Here is a 23,872-nt window from a genome sequence, read left to right on the forward strand (position 1 = left end):
CACGGCGTAGACCGAGGGGGGAACAAACATTCTACACCGAATGCCGGTCCGCACTTAGAGCGTTGCCGGGGACCAGTGTCCTCGAACAGTCTAGGAACAGGCTTTATCGGGAGCTAGTGGGGCGTAGCAAAAAGGAACCGCTAGTGAAACGGACGGGGATGTCGTTGGAGGAGGTCCGCTCCCAGTGAAGTTGGGCGCCGGGACGGGACTTTCTTACAAATTCGGAATTTTCCCTTACCTGGCGACTTGTCCGGAACGCACTGCCCCTCCTTGAGGAACTCAACCTTTACAATGAAGAAATCCGGGTCTACTGCTTGCGCTGCGACGAAGACATGAGAGGAACTGTCGGTCATGCCTTTTTCCGCTGTAGCAGGCTCAAGACCCTCCTAGGGTACGTCAACGAGGTAACGGCTCGCATCGATGCCAAGCGCTGGCTTGAACTCGACGAATCATATTTTGTGGAGAACATTGATCCGCCGCTGCCTAGGGAGAAAAGAATGTGTTTTCTAGCGATACTAGCAGTAGCGAGGATGGTCATATGGATCACACGCCTCAAGCGAGTCCGCGAAGGGATATCTGTTCCGGATCAGGATCTGATAGTCTACTTTAAGCAGCTGCTTAAAGTAAAGATCAGATGTGATTGGAACAGGTTGCCTCGAGTGGCCTTTGACAAGAGGTGGGTTCATGATGCTAGCTTGTGCATCCGACGAGGCGCCAAGATTGAATTCGTGTTACCACCATAGGCATGGCACATGCGGTATTGGGTCCTACGGAGCCCATCCCCCTAGGTTAGTCAAATAAAAAGTAAAGAGACTCTTGACTGATGGTACAAATGAGATCCTGTCCCTCGATTTTTTGTTTTTTGGCACTAGAGAATCTTCCGAGGCTACCCTACTACTACCCCCTACCTTTTTGTTTTATCATCCCCTGATCAACCCCTACTCGAAGGTCGCCACCTAATATATTCCCCCCTTTTGTTTTTAACAATCTATTTATTTTGCTCCCAACACCCGATATGAAGTCTTCCCAATCCCCATTTAGGGATATCCTCGCTTGTTTTCGGTGCACCGGAAAACAGTAGGCGATCTAACTACTTAGATTAGCTTAGGGAGGGACCTTACTAACAATGCACTAGGCAATTTTATTTTTCGTACATTTTTCCTATATTTCCCACTCCCCAACACGAACTATTTTTCTTCCAAATTCAAGAACTTTTTATTTTTTCCAATGAATTGAACTTTTTTCACACACACACACACACACACATTTTAATATATAAAATTAAAAAAAATAAATAAATAAAAAAATAAAAAAATAAATAAAAATAAAAAAAAAAAAAATGCGCACACACACATACACACACACATATACAGAAATTGTATATATATATCCTTTTTGTAAAAACGCTGGGGTTTTCATTAGTTAGCTTTAGATTCCACAGAGTGAATGAGGTATTGTGGTAAATGTTGCCAGTCAAGAGTAAAGTCGCCACAGACTCCATTTTTACTTTAGTTACAAAGACCCTGCAACACTCCCCTCCCCAGATCTTATAGGGCCTTGTGCCTAAATTTGTTTTGTCTTTTGGAGATTTTACTTTTTTAAATGTTTTAATTTTATATTGGAATTTTTTTAATTGTAATTTTTTCTTTAAACGAAATAAATTAAATACAAAGATCACAGTGTAGTATCTGTTCCTGCAGATACTGCAGGCAAAGACCATATGTGGGGGAAACCTCCATACCAATTGTCACTATCTAGCTCCCCTACTCCCTGGTCCCCATTTCTCCTTCAGTCCTAACATTAAAAATCGGCCTTGTGCCTAATTTGCTCGGTAGGAGAGCAAATAAATACCAACCCCACATATAAGACCTTGGTCAATGTAGGGGAAACCCTTCATACCATTTGTCACTATCCAGCTCCCCTACTCCCCGGGGAGTTGGTCCCCATTTCGCCTTCACTCCTAACATTAAAAATCGGCCTTGTGCCATATTTGCTCAGTGGGGGAGCAAATAAATACCCTTTTCTTGGCCTTTTGGCCAAGATCAAAGTGTAGTATCTGTTCGTATTACATGCTGTACTTATGGTTGTAACTTTGTGATATAAAGTGGGGGATCACTTTTCTGTATCAATTTAATGTAAAATGATATCCCACTTTACAACCCGTCAGTCTCAAAGCCATTCAAGTCATGCTCCAGATCATTCAAGTTGTTTTTGAAGGATTGCAGTTATTTTTTAAGCATTCAAGTCATTCTTAAGGTCATTCAATTCATCCTTAAGTTCATTAAAGTCATTCTATGTCATTTACTTTTTATTTATTTAAGTCATTTCAGTCCATTTTTCGGTCATTTTAGTTTATCTTTAAGAATTTAATGTGAATCCTACATTCTCGCATTCATTCATTACACGAGAGCACGCGACTAATGGCTATCGGCCTTGTTTTTCATTCAACCGGTTGGAGAGCTTCCTTCCATTTCATCTACTTCATCTCCCCCCCTCTTTGCTGTCAATGATCGGCCAACAGTCGATCGAAGAAAAGATTTCTAAGGAAATATACTAATCTCTAGAAAGTTCTTCCAATGAAAAGACGTAAAAAAATTAAATTTCTTTGAAAAATTTCTTTTTCCTGTACTTTTCATTTAACAAATGATTTTCAGAAACAAATTTTATATATTTTCTCAAAACAATAATTTTTAAAAGTTCTGTTGACCCCAGAAAAAAAAACTTTACTGTAAAAAGTTTTGAAACAAAACTTTGTGTTACACCTAACAATTTAGAGTTAGAAAAGTAAGCTATTCATCTTTTCGTGAATAAAAAATGGAGGACGTTAGCGAGATTGGCCCCCTCTAAAATTTCACTTTTTTTTTCACTTTTTTCCTGTTAATATCATCGATTACAGACTTAAGTTTCAGATTATAAACAAAAACGTGAATTTTTTTTTTATAACTTTCCACATTGGGTTCTGTTTTCAATTATAACGTTGTACTAGGTTGAGCACGAAACTTACGGCAACGATGAAAGAATTGGCATATGACCAGAAGTTACGGGTTATAACGGAGGGGTTAAAAAAGAAAGATTTCCTTTTTACAATGTCTCTCCACGGGGCAAAGTTAGTCATCAGGGTCATTTTTAACGTGGAGATTGCTTTACCCTCCTCTTTTCACCTCCCTCTTTCATCTATGTATCTTCTCCCTTTCTCGCTCTACTTTATCTATCTATCTATCTATCTATCTATCTATCTATCTATCTATCTATCACGTCGTCTTGCCTGAAAGCATCCTCTCTCGCTTGAAAGAATCCTGTCTCGCTTAGAAATTACATTACCAAATGAAATTACCAACCCCCCCCCCAAAAAAAAAAAAAAAAAAAAAATTGAAATGGCCACTACTACACCTTCCTTATAGATAATATAGAAGTATGTCATCTACTTATTCTGTTTTCTAATTTACATTATTATTTGCGGTATGTGTACAGACATTATGTAAATTAATTGGGAACGCTGAAAGAAGAGAATTACTCTTTCTCGAAATGTTTATCTAGAAATTAAGAAATACTAGGTGCATCAAGTGAACATTGGCGAGCGGGGATCAGAGAAATGCATAGCTAAGTTATATATGAGTTACTTATTCATTAAATTATAATGGATGATTAGAAAAAGTAAAAGCATAAAAATATGTTTTTACATGTATTTTGTTTGATTAAATCATATAAGAAAAAAGCTTTTTTTGGAGGTGACGATAATTAATGACATTTTAGTATAATATATATGCTGGCTTTCTCTTCCTCACTTTAATGCTATGTCCTCCTTTCTCTATTTCACACCGTGGCTCTCTAATTCGCAACTCCAATTTTCGATCAATACCTTATTGATTAACGTTTGTCCTCCAAACTTTAAGTCTATGCGCAACTTTCTTCACTGGAATTAAGTTACTTTGTTGAATAATATTTTCTTCTTCTTCTTCTTCTTCTTCTTCTTCTGATTACTATTATTATTATTATTATTATTATTATTATTATTATTATTATTATTATTACTGAGACTGCTGGGTATTATGTGAAAAAAATAAGCACATTGAGCACATTAGTTCCAAACTAGAGCAGGTAATATATCGATTTGATTGAAAAAATGGGCGATTTCATCGATTTCGATGACAATAAAACTATGGGTGTGTGAAACATTCGTGATCATGAATTAATTCTAGGCAATGTCGAGTATATCAATTTAAATGTCAGTGTGATGCTGACTATGTGGATCGTACGTTTCAAGGCTGGGAGTCAGATTAGTACAGCATGTCCCTGCGTGTTTTCGAAAGCACAGGGGGGGTCTAGAGAAAACACATTGTTGAACACATCCAGGCGTTCACAGAACACTTCCTGGCACTTACGGAGCACAAGTCATCAATTGGTGCGCACTTTATGACAATAAAGCATGTGGTGAAACGTATTCGGATGGCTGTTTTCGCATTGTACACAAGGCCCGTTCCAAACAACATCTCAATATTTTGGAGGCCGTAACTGTACTAATGCGAAAACCATCGCTCTGTAGGCAAAAGGAGCTGTCGCATAAATCAGACATGTTTAAAGAGCTCTGATTAACCAAAAAGAAAAAAAAAATGCCTACATTGCGTCATTATTTCTTGTTTCTGTACTTATTTGCAGGCAAGTTAACTTTTTTTTTTAATTTCGCCCTAGGTTCTGAAATATGGACGATATATCACGGGTTATTCCTTCATTTAATTCATCCCGTGTAGTTATATATATATATATATATATATTTATATATATATATATATATATATATATATATATATATATATATATATATATATATATATATATATATATTTGTTTCACCCCCTCCCTTCGCCTTCATTTTCAATTATGTGTAAATTGTTTTATTTTAATCGCTGCCGACGTAATCTCTTGACAAGTATCGGACGGAAGATATATCGAGGTTCTTTGTTTAATTTTTTATTTTAGTCGAATAGTCTTTTGACTATTTTTCGTGTCTATTTTTTTTCTTTCCGCATTCACCTTCCTCAAAATTCTAATAATGACTCCACTTATCCTTTTTTAAACTTTAATAAAATTTTGTACCACTAATAACCATATATATATATATATATATATATTAATTCTTTGAGGGTTACACAATTTATATATAGCAATCATGAAGGAAAGACTTTTATAATTCATGATTAAAACCATTTTAAAATAAAGTGAAGAAAAGAAAACTGGTTTCGTCCTCGCTTTCTCAAAGCTGTATCGAGGGATTTGTTTTTAAAAGAAAGTGGGGAATAGAAATTATGTACAATTTAAAATAAAATTACGTTTTGTCAAATCCCTACTCTCACCTCTTTTCGAATTGCAATTGAGGATATATTTTTTTAATTGTTGCTGCTTTGTTAGACCTCGAAATTTATTGTATATATACTGTGCTGATGAAGAGATAATGGTATCAATAAAAGTTCATATCGTGTCTTAAACGATAGTACTGTAAACGAGTGTTGATGTTGACTTCTTGGAAAGAATAGATGATACGTCATAAATCTGTTCATCTGTTCATCATATATATATATATATTATAGCCTGCGAGAAACAGTTCCGTGATAATGTGTTCTTAATGATAAACTATTGATACACTGACAGTCCACATTCGCTTGTTTTCATACGTTACAATCAATGTATTACTAAAATGAATGAATTAATGTTGGCATGTTGCTTGCATCTGGCAGTTCATTGTTCTAGCCATGGTCGTCGTTCTTCGTAGTCAACAAGTGCATACATATCCGTCCTGGGGTCAATACAACCAAGTGGAAAATCAGAAAAGCAACTGATCGATTGAAAAAAAGCAAAACAAAGAAATCATCCGATGATCCTATTCACCACTGCATTGCACACATCAATGGATATTGCTGCTTGTATCTCTTTTCTGAACGTGCAGAATCTTTGTAATGTATTTTACTGAATTGCTTTCTTCTTTTGAAGTACCAAAGGAACAACAAAAAATCATAGCAGATTAGGGCACCATGCTTTGTGTATGAGAATGTACATAATTATACTTGTAACGGACAGGAGTTTCCTAGTGGATACTGATTAAAACTATGGAATCAGTAAGCCGAGTAACACATATTTTTATCGATTCCAGATTTTTCAGTTTTTTATACAATTTTATGTTCGAGATTTTTTTTTTCAGATTTATTGGTTTTTCTAACTTTGCGTTTTCGCACTAGCACTTTTGCCAATGAGTTTATGCTAAGTAACAACTGGTAATGCCTAGGAATCTGAGTGACAGCTAGCTTCCAGTACTCTTACTTCCTTCTCTTTATTATTGTAACGCATTTTTGTGTTCTCGCGCCAGCCGTTTACCAGAAAATACTGACAGATGAAAAAACTGTATACTTTGTTAGAAATCGGACTGACAACTAATTTTCCCAGATTCCGATGGTACCCCATTTCTTTTCATTATTTTAACTTATTTGGTGTCATTGTACCAGCCATTTACCAGTGATGTCGTACACATTGGGACTAGGTAATTAGCATTATTTCGTACTGACTATATATTCACACACTTTATTACCAGTGATTGCTCATTGGTAAAAACAGGCGGTGTTCTTTGAATTCCGAATGACAATAAATCTCCCCTTTATTAACAGTACTCCCTTCCTTTGCAACTCATTTGGTATTCTCACAGTAACTGCATACTAAATGAATCATTGCGTACAACTGCTATTAATTTTTTTGTTAAGTTTATATTTCTCCTCCTCCGTATCATTCCAGTCGTGTTCTGAGTGGCGCTATGTCTACTTGGTCTTTCCATTAAAACTGATCCTCGAGGATCATTTTCAGTGCTACCAATCGATGTTATGAGTTAGTTTCCACACTCTAGGATCTTTCTTAATATGTCAGCATGTTTTAATCAATGGCATAGTTAGTGTGATGTCAATTTTTTCGAATCTGTCTATAGTGCACCTATAATTATTGGTATTATTTTCAGAAAGTTGGATCGATGGAACATCTGATTATCATGTGTATCTTTTGTCGAACGCGGTAATGTGTAAAGAATTTTGAAAGGAACCCTTTATTTTATCCAGGAGGGTAGCTTGCCCTTTTTCCGTGAGCTATGACCGTATTAATGTCTTCAGTAATTCGTAATTGTATTCTTATTATCACCCGTATTGAGCATTGAATATTCAACCTCGGAAAGATTATCTTAAAACGTTCAATAATTAGAACAAACATGATATGGAAATCTTTTCGACTGATCTAAATGCTACAGTAATTCCAGATCCTCCACATCAGGTGATTTATTTTTTTCATTTTTACTTTTTTACTTTGTCCTGCACATTATCCCCCAAATATGTTGTATACATGCAGTATAGCTATCGCACGAGTTATTGCTATATAAGTCGTTTCCCCGTGAAATGTTCATCTGTATTAGCACGATTTCGATGCGATCAAGCTCCCAGTTCGCGTATCTACTTTTTTCCGTAAAGTTGACGAGTTTGACTTTAATCATGATCATCTTTTACACTATATATATTCCTCACAACTCATTACTAATGATCGATTTTTGTTCTGAAATCTTTGTTAAATATTGTCTTGGTACATGTAAAACGGAAAGAAAAAAAAAAGTCACCTATGAAAACGAGAACCTCCCAGATTAAAACCTTGAATAATTATCTAAACTCAAATGTAAATTAATATTAAGCCGACGTCACAAATTAATAAACGTTCATTATTGGATTTTAATTATAGGGTGAAGCTCGAATGATTCAAACTCGAGATAGATAACGCCAAAAACATCCACCAATTAATATGGGAGGGGAGATTATCTTCAAAAGCGTTCTGAATTGATAATTGACCACCGGACTAAGTAGATATTAATAAATCCCTTGTACCCATTCCTCCTTTTTTAATGGAGAGTAGATAATACAGTGGATGTGTTATCAGCAGCTCCAGTAACTCTCACTCTTCTTTTTTTGTCCCTCAGTCCTCATTCAAATTAGTGATTTTTCTGACAAAGGGTGAAGAAAAAGGTGCTTTAAAGGTCGGTAGTACTTGGTGAACAGTAGTCTGAGATGTCGGAAATTTTTCTGTCTCTATGTCTATCCTTGTGACCATGTCACTAGTAAGAGTGCTGGAGGTAAACGTTTCGTCTGGGCTGACGTTATCCGCCTGATAGTCAGGGACTCGAACCTTGGATTAACCACTAAGGAGGCTGTCCTATCAGCAGGCGCAAAGTACTGGGACTGCTGTATTGCCACTTGGTGAATGAATTCTGGACCATGCAGTAGTCTCTGGTGGGGGCTCTCGATGCCATACTAGTGGGAAATTGTTACGGCTTTACCTTTTAATGTGCCACAAAAAAAACTCATGTCTTTTTCTCTTTTCCTTTCCCTCGCTATCCTGCTCTAACCAAGTATGCCGACCTGTTCCAAAAATTCCAAAACCTCAACATGAAACATCTCCAGAAAAAAAAACTCGAATAAACCTAGAACCCCATCTTCCAACGTAGACCCCTACTACCATGTCTTCTTCTCCAATATCAGGAGTCTACGTTCCAACCTTCCAGAGGTTGATACCCAATTACAGGAGACGAAACCGGGCATATTCTTTCTAAGCGAAACTGAAATAGGGACGACCACTTCCCTAGATGAGTTCATAATTAACGGATACTCTAACTTAACATCTTAATCTGACCCCCCAAGATTGCTATGGGCATGCAATATGTGTCTACATTAAAGATGGCTTCCCATCTGGCAGGAATATCTCTAGAGAAGATCCTAATTTGCCTTATATGTGCTTCCAGGTTGCACTTGCTTACACCACTGCATTTATATTTGCCCTCTATCGGCCCCATAACAGCGGAGTTACTATCTTTAAGATCATATCTGAGAAAATAGACCACATCCCGTCTGCACATCCCTCGGCTAACATCCACATCTGTTGTGACTTCAACGTCAATAACGTGGAATGGCTGACCCACTCAAATAAAACAGACAATGAGGGGAGGTTCTGTCATGATTTTGCCATTGCTTATGACCTCACTCAGATTTTTCGCGAGCCCACCCGTGTGCCCGATACTACAGGTCAATATGCAAGCCTCCTAGACCTTTTTCTCTCAACTTCCCATGAGCTATGTTCATGTGCCGTTCTTTCTCCTCTAGGATCTTCCGACCACTCTGTCGTATCAGTTAAGATAAAAATGAAATGTAATAAGTCCCCAGACGTACCCCTCCACCGTACTGTATACCGATACTCCATGGCTAACTGGGATAGCTTCCGTACATTTATATCTGATCTACCTCTGCATTCCATGTTTAAAAAGGATGTGTCCTCTATAGTATCAGACCTGACCGAATGGTTAATTGTAGGCATAGACCGATTCATACCATCTAAAAAATTCCAACAAAAACATACCAGCCAGCCATGGTTCTCCCCAGAATCTGCCGCTGCCATCGCACACAGAAATCACTTTTTCCATAGCTACCAACGTAATAGATACACTGAGATAAAAGCTGCTTTCAGGAACGCCAGCAACCACTGTAAAAGAGTAATAAAAAATGCAAGAAAGCTATATGCCCAGTCTGTTAAATCCAAAGTAGCTGATCAGCGGCTTGGTTCCCACCAGTTTTGGCAAATAACAAATAGGACCCTGACAGAAGTGTGCGTTCTATCCCAACCATTATCAATGGACCAGATGTCATCTCGTCAGTATCAGACAAAGCCAAACTATTTACCAAGAACTTTGCAGCTAATTCTACCCTATGCGACGAAGACCATCAACTCCCCATATTTCCTCCTATAATACAGAACACGCTAGGTAACATACAAATATCTGTTCATGAGGTCGCCAAGCTAATCAAGAACCTTGATTCCTCTAAAGCAACTGGCCCTGACGGCATCCCAATTATAGTGTTAAAAAAGCTTCAACCAAAACTTGCTCCCATACTTACGAAACTGTTTAAGCATTGCTTTAAGGAGAAGTGCTTTCCAGCACCCTGGAAAACCTCATCAGTATGCCCTGTATTTAAGAACTCAGGTGATAAGTCATCTCCCTCTCAGTGCAGACCAATAAGTCTCCTGTGTGTCATGAGTAAGTTGCTGGAATCCATATTAAATAGAGAAATAGTCAACCACCTCAGCAGAAATAACCTTCTTAGTGACACGCAATATGGTTTCTGTTCTGCAAGATCTACCGCAGATGTGCTAACGGTTATATCTCATAGGATTAGTGAATATCATTACAAAGGCTTCCTTTCTAGGGCAATTGCTCTTGACATATCAAAGACCTTCGACAAGGTATGGCATAAAGGCCTACTTCACAAGATTTCCAGTTACGGTATAACTGGAAATATTCTCTCTATCATTAAATCATTTCTCTCTGATAGGCTGATAGGAGTAGTGGTTGGTGGACAAAAATCAGAGGCCCTCAGTATTAATGCTGGAGTCCCTCAAGGGTTCATCCTGGGCCCAACTCTCTTCCTGATCTACATCAATGATCTCCCTAAACACATACTTAAATCATTCGTTGACATCTATGCTGATGACACGACCATCTACGGCAACACATCAAAGGCTGTAAATGACAAAGTTATCTCTGATTCTCTCTCCTCTGATCTCGAGCGCGTGGTTCAGTGGGGGAAGAGGTGGCTGGTTACCTTTAATGCATCTAAAACCTAACTCCTATCTTTACATCATCAACGCACTGATCCCCATCTGGCATCAATTGAAATGGATGGCTCTTGTCTAGGAAAAGCCCCATGTTTTGACAAGCTTTTGGGCTTGACCTTCACTCCTGATACGAAATCGAACCCGTACATCAAATCTGTTGCCAATGTCGCTGGAAAGATGATGAGATCATTCTACCGCTCCAGAAGATATCTCACTACTGATGCAATTCTCTATCTATATAAAGGCCAAGTATGTCCAAAGATGGAATACTGCTGCCATATCTGGGCAGGAGCTGCTAAAAACCGCCTATTCTGACTTGACAGAGTACAAAATAGACTTTGTTGCTTAGTGGGGAATGCCCCTTTCTCTTCCCTGAAACCTCTCTCCCACAGAAGAGACGTTGCAAGCCTATCTTTATTTTATCGTTATTTCCATGGCAGGTGCTCGTCTGAACTCCAATCTCTGGTCCCTCCTCGTCAATCTTTTACGAAAAACACCTGTCTAGCCAAATCCACTGTCAAAAACTTTCCCCACTCTTTATCTATGCCTAAATGAAAAGGTAGATTGCATGAACAAAGCTTCTTTCTTAGGATTGCACGCCTGTGGAACTTTGTTCCGTCTGCCTACTTCCTAAAGTAGACACTTTATTAAATATCCACACTAACGTACTGTACTTACAATAACACTTATCCCTGAGTGGCTTCCGGGCCTTTATAAGTGGTGACCACCTTGGAAAAAAAGACGTATTCTTGGGGATTTGAGTTTCCTCCGATTTTCAGTATACCGTTTCTTTCGAGCTTTTTGGGAAAGGGGGGCATTTTATATATTTTTTTTAAAGTTTCACTTCTCATAGTTTCTTACCGTGGTGTCCTTTCTATTTTTTTGTTTTGTTTTTGTTGCAACACTCATGTGGCTGGTTAACTGAAGGCGTTTTTGATATCGCTTAGGTTTTTGAAACATTTCTGACACAGAAAGCTGTCAAGATGCTTGAAAAAATGGTAGTCAGTAGGTGAGAGGTCGGGAGAATATGACGGATGAGTTAGAGTTTCGTAGCCCAATTCGCTCAACTGTGCATGGTCGGTTTAGCAAGGTTCAGTCGGACATTGTCATGGAGGAGAATTGGGCTTTTCTGTTGAGTAATGCTGAGTGTTGTTGTCGAAGTTTCTGATGCATTTCATCCATTTGTTGACAGAACATTTCTGCATTTGCATTAAAAAACTGTAATGGATGAAACCGATCGCAAACAACCAAAGAGTCAGCATGACTTTCTTTTGGTGCAAATCTGGCTTCACGAAGTATCGTGGAGCTTTGTCGGCATCTAGCCGATTGTCGTAAAGAACCCATTTTTATGGCAAATCATAATTCGGTCAAGAGACATCTCGTTCTTGTTGTGTAATAGAAGGGAATAGGCACTTCATAACGGCCTTCCTTTTGTTGTTGTTCAATTCGTGAGGCACCCATTTATCAAGATTTTGTCTTTACAATCTCTCTTAAGTGGTTAAAAATCGCCGTATACGTTACGTATAATTCAGAAACAAGTTCTCGAACAGTTGACGTGCATTGGCTTCGACTAAGGCTCTTAATTAATCGTTGCCAACATTCGATTGCCGACCACCACGCTCATCATCTTCAAGACTCTCATCAGCGCCACGTAATTTCTTAAACCACCATTGCGCTATGCGTTCAGTAGTGGTTCCTGGGGCAAATGTGTCGTTGATATTGCGAGCTGTTTCAGCAGCTTTTCGGCATAGCTTGAATTGAAATAAGAAAATTGTGCAAATGTGCTATTTTTCTATCTTGTATTCAACGTTAGGAAAAGAAGACATAGATATTTTAAAACAATTGCAATTTAAACGCAATTTGAAAAGACGTTTTCAAATGATATATACAGTAAAGGTGTTATACCGAAAACTTAATTGTAAAATACAGTATTTGAAATCAAAATTAAAAATCTCGCAAGAACCTTCTTGTCAACCTAATATGTTTATTGGTGATTAATCTGGTGTAACTAATGTAAAAAATTCGAACCATTTTAAAATGATTTGTTCCAAAATATAATTCTGTTGCATTGTTAATTAAAGAAGCTAAGTATAAATAAATGCATTTAAAAAAGTGACATTCGTTTTATTGATGTGAAGGATAATTAATTGGCACTTCTATTACGATAAGAAGACAGAAAAAAATTGAATTGTCAGAATTTTAAATAATTAATATGTAAAGAATAATTATCTTTCGATGACAATTATTTATACAGAATTAGAAAGAATCCGCGTTTCTGAAGTTTTGAAATGAGGATTGGTTATTCGTATCATTTGGATTCATTGGATTACTGTTCTTATCTTGAGTGTCATTTTCATAATGTTTTCGTCGATGGTGGTTAGAGTATTTGGAACAATCAAATGTAAAAAGTGATATTCTCCTGAAGGTTGAAGGTTCAATTCTGAGTGTGGGCGACCATAAAATACAATTGCGAATTACTTAGGACCTCTATCTACTCATGGCTGACGGAACAAGGGCACGCTACTCCCGTGAAGTAAATAAAGGGTTCCACTCGAAATTATGTCCAATTTCCCGAGTTCGACAGAAACATTCCCGAGTTCGACAAGATACACCTGAAGAAGGTCCAAGGTTTCATCGACCGAAACGTTGTGAACATGACACTTAAGATGAGAACAGTAGTCCGATGAATCCAAATAATACGAATAACCATTCCTTTTTTCTTATTAGTACTGACACTTACAAATATTTATTATTTTAAAAGTAATATTTTTATTAGAAGTAAACTATACAGATTTTTTTAAAACAGGAGCGTGGAATTTCTACGGGGTTCCACTAGTTAAAAATCATATTGATATTATGATTATTGTTATTGTTTTTATTGTTGTTGCCTATTTACTTCTTTATAAATGTACGCTTTTTGTTTTCTTTTTTCAGGTAAGTATTATTTGTGTTCGTAATTCCAGTTTTGGGTGAGTAATATATTTGACTTTCTTATCTACGCATTTTGTTGATACAAGCAAAATAAATGAAAGGATGATAAAGAGATTTTTTGTGTAAACTTCAATCACACTTTTACGGGATTAATTTTGATTAGTGTTGACGAAGTATCGATACGCAACATTCGCACTTTTTAATACCTTATTATAATGTATCTGTATTTCCCATTTCACATTCATTAAATGTTATTATCTCCGAACAATAACTATTATTTTTATTATATTAATTTTATTTTCTTGGAAATGCAACGGAAACAAAATAACCAAAATGTAATTTAACTAGGAAATAAATGAACAAAAAGTGCGAATTATTTTATTCTAATTTAAAAACTTTCGCTCGTTCAAAACACGGTAGATGGCCACCGGACTGTAATGTGCTACATTTATTAGCATAGGACAGCATAGGTCAGGAGTTCAGCATCCAGATGTTTGTTCATATGCATTTAAATTTCTGCATGTTATACGGTTAGCAAAACACGGAGCAAGGAGGTAATTCCAAAATAATACGGTCTGAGGAAATCTGATATCAGATAGTTTACCATTTGCGAAATCGAAGCGCTGTATGTGGAAGAACACGACAATTTACCGTAAAAGGCGCCTTTAATACATGCTTCGATGGAACTTGCTAATTCACATTAGCATTGGCACAAAACAACTAATGCCTCTGGACGAAAATTCTGTTCTGTACGTAACGAAGCCTGTGTTGATATTATGCAATTCATTTTTTTTTAGTTACTTGACTGCTAAATAGAATTTCTTAACTTATTTTATTTTCATTGCTTTGTTTGAAATTTTATACTCTACTTCTAATAGCTTCTAACAAAGATTACTCTTATTAGGAAGTATAGTCTTGAAGCATGCATAGATAATATATATATATATATATATATATATATATATATATATATATGCAGCCTTTGAGACATTACACGACCACAGTCGATTGAAAATTTCTTGGGGCGACTAAAAGTCGTAAATCACTCGCCCGCCAGTCGAGAAAAGTTCTTTAAATAAAGAAACGGGAAAAACTCATTTATTTTACGACCCTGAAATATGCGGTGACTTAGAATGACCTATGTCTCATCATTTGTGAATTCTTTCATCTCTAGCTGTGAGACCGTTGGAATATCGTATTTAGAAAAAAAGTGGTCACGCTAAAGGTCAACAAGAGATCAAATTTACAGATTCAGCGTGTAGTCAAAATGTCGCATTCGTTTAGCTCTCTGATTTTGAAATTCATTTGGAAAAAATTCTTCGACGCTACAACTACATAAACTTCATGCTTACAAAAGTAAAGACGAACATTTGAAAGAGGGAAAAATCGCACCCTTCCGTCAAGCACGCACCGAAAATTAAATTATGCAACAAGTAAGTAATCATATTTTTCTCAATTATATAAATTCAGATATTTGCATGTTATATTTTGCGCAACTTTAAAAAAATCATCGATGCCCAATTTTAAAAATAATATTCTAAATTTTAGAATGGTGTTCCGAGGTGAATTCTTTGTTTTAATAGAAACAAAAGAGACTAATTTCTGTTCTATATCAAAGTTTTTTTTTTCAATAAATTACGAATAAAAATTGACCTTTAAATTTTAAAAAGATATTAAAGCATGCCAATTTATTAAGAAATCTAGTTCATTTCAGCTAAATGGTATTGTTTTTGACGTATCGAAGATTTCGGGCCACAGAGATCTCGTATCAGTTTTGTTTCTTCGTAAAAAACATTATTTATTCCAGGGACGATAGAAATGTATCAGGATATAAACAAATCTGAACATGAATTATAAAAATCTAAACACAAAAATATCAAGACGGCTGATTATTAGTAACATGTTATACATGATATAATATTTCGACTTGCCTTGTAAAAAATATAGAATAAATGTATAAAAAACCTTTATTGTTTCATTAACAAAGCTATTGAATTACTAGGTTAATCTATATAAATTTCGCTGAAAGGTTCAATGCTATATGATGCTAAATGTCCATTTTTATTATGATCTCGCTTCGAGTTTATTCAGTAATTATTGTAAGTAACTATTTCTGATTCTTTTGAGCTGCTCAGATGATTGTATGTTTCAGAATATTTTTTAATTAGAGACTTCATATTGAAATGTTTTAATGAAAAAAACCCTCCCCTACCAATTTCTTATGGGACCTTGTGCCTAATTTTGTTTACTGTAAATGTTGCAATGTTTTGTGAAAATTTATTTTTAATTTATTTTTATCAGTACGTTTGCCGGAAATATAATATATAAATAAAATATAGTCATTTCAAGGGTGTGATTTTACATTATGTTTTCTTTGTGTATAAAGTTAGATATATTCGTTTTCTAAAGGTACCAATAAACACAGTCCTGAATTATTTATATTTCAATTGTCATTTTGATACTACGTATCAGCACCCGAAGAAATTATTCTTATTTCTATGAAACAATAATATGAATGATGCTATATAAAGAAACTGTGTTGTATTTTAACGTTTTGTTGAATATTTACTGAAATGTTGGTAGTAAAAAATAGTTTACAAGAGTTAAACAAATATTTTCTTGTTAGATTATACACGCGGTAATTCACTGAATTGTTGTAAAATTATTTACTATTATTGACTGAAACAAAGATTTAAAGTCGGACGAGTAAAAGTTCTTTTGGGCGGGTAAATTTTCTCTCACACTCGACCGTCAGTCGAGTGATTTTTTTTTCAAATCTCAAAGGCTATATATATATATATATATATATATATATATATAATATTATATATATAATATATATATATTATATATATTATATATATATATATTATATATATATATATATATATATATATATATATATATATATATATATATATATATATATATATATATATATATATAAGCATGCAAGTGTTGTTAAGGACTACATAAATAATATGTTCTTCTTGCGATTTATAGAGAGAGAGATCATTTCACTGTCAATGTAAATCAGGGTGTATATAAAGTTGTAATACCTATAAAAATATATCAGAAATATTTTAATAAGCGTTGTCTACCTGCAAAAATGAGATCATTATCAGATAGGTACACATAAAATACATATAGCCCAAGTAATAATATACAAAAGACGTGAGTGCGATTATTTTATGAACAGTGTAGAAATATATGATATTTTATAATTGAAAAAGTAATTGTTGGGTCTATAAGATTTTTAGAGTTGTATTTTGCTATCGAATAAACGATCTACTATGAATTGTAGTCGGATGCATGAGGAGCAAGTAATAAACCATTGTGAAAAACAACAAAAAAAGTTCCAGGACAATTTAATCGATTTGGATCATTTTCAAAAAAAAAAAAAAAAAAAGAGAGAAATCATCATTACTGTTCTGAATTATTGGAACAAATAAGGCGTGGCAAAAAATGATGAATTGTAAGGATAGGCATTATGTCTGTTAGCAATTACTAATGTCTATCTCATTCACATCCACACTCATACGTACAGGAAAAAAAACTTTTCTAGATAGTTTATGAAACGAATACATACTTAAACATTCCCTGGTGCTGGAATTGAATTATATATTTCAATATCATTATAAGTTTTCTAATTCATCGTAATATGAAAGTTACTCATCAAGTCATATATCTATTACTAAGTTTTTGTTTATTATTCTCATCCTCTCTTTCTGTAGGTTACTTGCCCCACCTCTGTTTTATTTAATACAGTGCCTAGCACGGTTCCATCCGTCGCGCTCTCAATATCTATCTATTTTTAACAGGCGAAGGAAATAACACTAACTACGAGACATCAGATCGAAATAGCACATTAAAAACAATATGGAACATCACCAAGTTCATTCGTATTCTTTAACCAATAGTTTTAAAATATGAATATAAAGAAAAATCAGATATATCGAAGATAAAAACTAATGTTGATTTTTTAAAATTAAACTGAGTTTACATATTTATTTTCCTGGTTCAAACAAACGAATTTGCACTGGTTATCACATAAGTAACATTTTTCAATATAGATATAAACGCTTTTTATAAACAGTTATTGTTTATTTTGGCTATTTGAAAGATTAGAAATTGGTTTTTGATCCATTGAATACAGAATTCCAAGCTAACTTAATTATATGATCTATTTAGGAGCAAACAGACTACGCCTTCCACTTCAACAAAGCTCATATCTGTCAGAAAAAAACAACAAATATACTCAACCTCTTTGCCCTCCTTAAGATATAGAGTATGTCATTAAGTACTTACTTTGAGTGGCCCCCGGGCCCTGATAAGTAGTGACCCCTGTGTACAAAAAATAATCTTACTAATCTTCATTTTACGTTGTCCCTACCACCCGATTTTAACCGAATTGCTCCATATGTATATATATATATATATATATATATATATATATATATATATATATATATATATATATATATATATATATATATATATGTAAGTAGATTTTTGGTACAACAAAATGGAAGGAGAAATTTCAGAGGAAACATAATTTATTTTAAATATAAAAAAAAAAAACAAGAAATGGGCAGGTGAAATTATTAAAATTTCCTTAAGGCCTTATCGTCTGACCCTCTAAGAGGAAACGTCAGAATGATAAATTAAAAACTAAGAAACGAATGAGGGAAGAAGGGAATTTTGGTTTCAGTTGGAAGAACAGTGAAAAAAAAAATCTCACTGTTCAGGTGGTTTTAAATCAATGAATATCTCCAACTGATGTTTCAGAATCTTTTGTCTACACAGGCTAGGTCGAGAGTTGTTAATAACTAACGCCTCAATAATATTGAGATGATAGTTCGACCTCGCACTGTATAAAACAGAAAACCACCCATCGGAATATTGATTCGAACACCTATTTATACTCAACAGGTGATCACCAATGGCGGACTCATGAGCTTGGGAGTGCCCGGATGTTCTCGAAACCTGGTGTAGTCGAATATCCCGAGGGATATGTTGGGATATTCTCATTTCTAATCTTTGGGATGTTTTGCCAACGTAGTCAGCTCCACACTGACAAACAAATTTATAAACAACAGAATTCTTTTGAATGGTTGGCAAAACATCTTTACGAAAAGAAGAGAAAAGGTTCGAGTTGTGTAAACTACTCTAAGCATAGTAGCTGGAAAACAACGTTGAGTAGCAGAAGAAATCCTTTTAACAATATGAAGGCCAGCAGGACCCAACCATGGTAATTTTAAATAAATGGGACAACGTGATGGACCGATATGTTTAACACTATTAAATGTAGTAATTTTACGTTCAATAGTAGATTTTATTATATTAATGGGATATCCATTACTAAGAAAAATATTAGTGATTTCCCCAAGTTCCATATCAAGACGGTTTGGTGAACAAATCATAAGTGCACGATGCGTAAGAGCGCTAATGAGGTTTATTTTTCTAGACTGAGGGGCAAAAGAAAACCAATTAAGATAGAGCCCTGTAAATGTAGGTTTTCTATATACGGAGGTCTCAAACGTAGTACCAACTTTAGAAACACGAACGTCGAGGAATGGGAGAGAGCCACAGTCCTCAACCTCCATAGTAAATTGTAACGATGGATGCAGGTTGCAAAGAAGACGAAGAAACTGTTCAGCTTCACTCCGTGAGGGAAAGCATGCAAAAGTATCATCGACGTAGCGTGTGTAGAATGCTGGCTTAGTAATTTTGGAAAATAATTCGTTTTCCAAAAATCCAACGAAAATGTTGGCTAGCGAAGGACCAATAGGGCTACCCATAGATATCCCGTCAATTTGCCGGTACATAATGTTGTTGAAACTAAAGGAGACTGATTTAGTAGCAAGTTCCATCAGTTCAACGAAAATTCGTTCAGGAAATTGTGGAGATTTTGAGGGGCCACGGTATAGATAGTCAGCACAAATACCAATAGTTTCATCCAAAGGTATATTAGTAAAGAGACTATTAATGTCAAAGGAAGCCAAGAACTCGGTATTTTTAGATAAAGATAATTTTTGTATCTGAGATACAAATTGAAAAGAATCAGAGATACAATGGACCGAATAAAAAGAAAGCACAGGTTTAAGAAGATCAACCAGTCATTTACAAGTTCATGTTGTGCAGAACCCAACATAGATAAAATGGGTCGCAAAGGAATGTTAGGTTTATGGACCTTGGGTAAACCATACATTCTAGGCCTTTGAGAGCCGATGGGTCGGATTCTATCATAAATCTCCTTAGAAATAAATCCGCTTTTATGAAGTTGAAGAAATCTTTTCTGGATTTTTATTTCCATACGAAAAGTATCATCATGGCTTAAATCACCCAAACGGAGAAATTTACTTTTATCGTCCAAGATTTGTAACGTTTTGGAGATATAATCCGTTTTGTTAAGTATAACAACGCCCGATCCTTTATCAGGGCGAGAAAGATAAATGTCGGGATTAGACCTAATTAATTTTGCCGCTTCAAAATGATTTTTCTGCCAAACAAAATCACTAGATTTAGTATTTGTGGCAGAAAACCTCCGACCTAATTCGCCCAACGGAATTTTAACACTAGATAATTCATCAGTAGAGATAGGCGAATGGTGTTTTAATTGAGTATATAATAATTCAATTTCACTAAATATTGAAATTTTATCAACAAAAGGGGGAGGAATGCAAAATTGTAAGCCAGCAGATAAAACAAATTCTTCTGTATTGGACAAAACATGAGAAGAATAATTAAATATATGTTTATCCAAATTTGTTATAATCCCAAACTTCTTAGTAATTAGATTTTTTAAATATTTATCATAAGAAGAAGTACATTTATTACGGGTAAAATTATCGCCAATGGATAAAAACCTGGAAAAACGGAGTTTATCAAAGAAAGATAGTTCTTTTCAAACCCTGGCCCAAAGTAAAAGGTGTTTACTACGTAACGAATTATATGTATCGGAATCAAATAGGATTTCATCTTGTAGGAAAACACGTTGAACTGCCAATGTATTTCTACATTTAATTTTAGAAATACGATGACAGATATAACCGGGAGCAACATGATTTAGGCGGCAAGATTTAAGAAATTCCATCCTACACTTCAAAACGATTAACTTATTTTTAATACGTATAACTTTGTTTAACGTTTTGATAAATTGTGGGCTGTATCGACCTCGAAAATATGTAAGTAGATTTTTGGTACAACAAAATGGAAGGAGAAATTTCAGAGGAAACAATTTATTTTAAATATCAAAAAAAAAAAAAACAAGAAATGGGCAGGTGAAATTATTAAAATTTCCTTAAGGCCTTATCGTCTGACCCTCTAAGAGGAAACGTCAGAATGATAAATTAAAAACTAAGAAACGAATGAGGGAAGAAGGGAATTTTGGTTTCAGTTGGAAGAACAGTGAAAAAAAATCTCACTGTTCAGGTGGTTTTAAATCAATGAATATCTCCAACTGATGTTTCAGAATCTTTTGTCTACACAGGCTAGGTCGAGAGTTATATAAATATATATATATGTTTGTTTCTTTTGTATATTAATATTCATATGTAAAACCCAATTTTTTCTATCTATTTAAAAAGAAAATACAACTTTCTTATATATGGGTCATGGAATTGCAGTCACTAACAAAAGATCAAGCTAATTTGCATATTTTTTAAACATTCCTTTTAATTCCGTATTAGTTTTTTCGGTTGTATTATCTTATATGTTCTACATAATTAATACGAATACTTTCATAGGAAAAACGATGTTTCCTGATTGTTTTCCTTGCTCTGTCTTTACGCGCTTACTACTGATGCTACTTTCGTATGTGCCCAGTGACAATGAGATTTAAAAAATACTATGCTCCACAATATCTCTACCCGCTCATTTTTTTTCATTTGCTTCACGCTATAGCTAATTAAAAGACAGCTTCCCTTTCATATTAATCGGTAGCATTTTACTGTGAAAGGCTATACAACACTGGATTACTTACTCTTACTTTATTTGAAATTTTTTATTCATTGATCGACTATACCATTTCTGTAAGGTCGTAGAAATTAAGAAGAGTTTAAAAATCATTTTTTAAACCATAATTCATTTTACAAAAATAATTTGTGGAAATAAATAATTTAATTTTTTTTACATTTGTAAAGCTGTTAAGATATTATAAATATAGAAGTATTTGTTAAAAACCCAAACATTCGAATTTGAAAAAAAAATAAACAGCGAAACAATATCGAAAACTAATTGTCCGGCAACGAAATTCGTGTCATTTTTTGTAGAGAAGGAACCGTGATCAAGGGAAACAAAAGAAAACCAGTTAGTCAAGATAAATATTAGTCCATCAGATTAAGTGATATTTAATTGGTATCGAAGAAAATTTTCTAAAATCTGACAAACTAACTTTATATATCTCATTAGTTATTTCTTTAAGAGACAAGTCACACATAAAGAACATTTTTTTCTGTGCAAAATATATTTTAGATACATTCCTCAATCTATATGAGAGATTATCCCTGTTTGTTTGTTGCTCAGTCTGTCACATTTACGTTTGAGATATTGTTTTCAATGCAAAACTTTCACGTTGAATTGACATATTTTTAAAATAGCCGTCAGTGTGTTCATGCATGTTGGTAGAAGTACTTGCTGAAATCGCTAAGTTGTCAAAAATTCTTACTGTTTGGTTTTTGTTAGGTTGGAAATAGATGTGCGATTATAAATTCGAATTATATATCGTCCATAAATTGTATTTTTGTGTTAATAAAAGCGTTATATTCTGTATTTTGTCACAAGAATGTATTCTGATTATTTCGCTTTAACCGTATTTTCTAGAGAATATGACCAAGAAAAGAAAACGACCATGGCGTCTTCATAATTAAGAGCCTTGCTGAAATATTCTCATCGTTTGCCTCTTACTTTACTATGTTGTATATCCGTGATATTCCATACATCGGTTCACTACCCTTCATGCAATTATCTGCGTATTGTTAACATATGTGTCTATGTATCTAAAACCTTTGTGTCTCAATGACTGTCCACACATGTAGATGCGAATATTGTTGTCACAGAAAATAACTTTCTTAGTGTAAGCATGCATGTTATGGTTCAGCTTTAGTAGATGGATTTTTAAAGTTGGAAATGATTTCGAAACATCTTGACTATACAGTACTTTTCGAAATACTTCCATGAATATTTATGCCGCCTGCATTGATACTAACGAATAAGCTCAGAATATGATTTAGAACGAGGTATTAAAATAACAAATGGAAATGAACTAAAACCGAAGCAAAATTTGATTTGTCAGCTTAAATGCTAATTGGGTCTTTATGTGCTAGATAATGATATTTCTAGTTTCAATCCTTGGATATTTGTAAAAAAATATCCAGTATCGAATGGAGTCAGTGAAGCCGTGTTGAATATAGACTGTAGAGAAAATGCAATGTCTCGAAAGAATTTTAGAAGAATTTTATCAAATGTTTAGCATCGATAAGCACCTGTAACGTACGGCCTGGTATAACAAACTGTAAATATTCCAACTGTTTTACCCTAAAAAAAATTAGTCATATACTCTATAAACACTACTTTATATGCACATAACTAAAGCAACAACAATAGAAACCATTCCATTAAATGGAATATTAAAATTGGGGGTCTAAAGTACTTCCGGTGAAAGAAGAGGTTTTATATGTAATAAGAAATTGAGTAAACAATTTTATTTCGACTGACAGCGAATTTCTGTGGACGCAAATGAGGCATGGTGATGTGTATATGTATATGTATATGTATATGTATCAGCCTGTCTGTTTCTTTAGTACGAACATCTGCTTAACAATTGTATATATACGTTTAGTGAGTGGCATGTGTGCGTACTTCGATGGGCGTATAGAACGCAACGAGTCAGACACTAAGCGTGTCTCTCGTTGCGTTTGTTGAGGGGCCAGAGCAAGATTGCATTGTAAGCACTTGCATTGTATGCGGAAGAAAAGACAAAAAAAAAAAAAAGAATTGATGCGTGCTTGCGTTTTTATACTACGGGCGTTTTTTTGGCTATTAATATAATAGCTTCTTTGATTAGCCGAACAAAACTACTACGATATGTAATAACAAGATTCGCAGCCGCTTACAATAATATAATACTATCAAAAATAAACTGACCAAAGGTTAGGGCGACTTAGCGACAGCATCATTATTTATTACTAATCTTGTAATTGGCAGCTTATTTTTGCTTTCTAAAGAATCATTATTAACGATTTGATGTTTATTATATCTTATCAGA

The 23,872-nt window shown here is 34.7% G+C and overlaps 1 protein-coding gene and 1 pseudogene across 28 annotated transcripts in view; both read left to right on the forward strand.

Moving 5' to 3' along the window:
• Positions 1-23,872, forward strand: part of LOC145254883 (uncharacterized) — a 751,603-nt gene that overhangs the window by 232,181 nt on the left and 495,550 nt on the right. The window lies entirely within an intron of this gene.
• On the forward strand, positions 2,016-2,157 carry LOC145254998 (U2 spliceosomal RNA; annotated as a pseudogene).

The sequence above is a fragment of the Euprymna scolopes genome, chromosome 30, assembly GCF_053919585.1.
Source record: "Euprymna scolopes isolate OS-2025 chromosome 30, ASM5391958v1, whole genome shotgun sequence".
Taxonomy (NCBI): Eukaryota; Metazoa; Mollusca; class Cephalopoda; order Sepiida; family Sepiolidae; genus Euprymna; species Euprymna scolopes.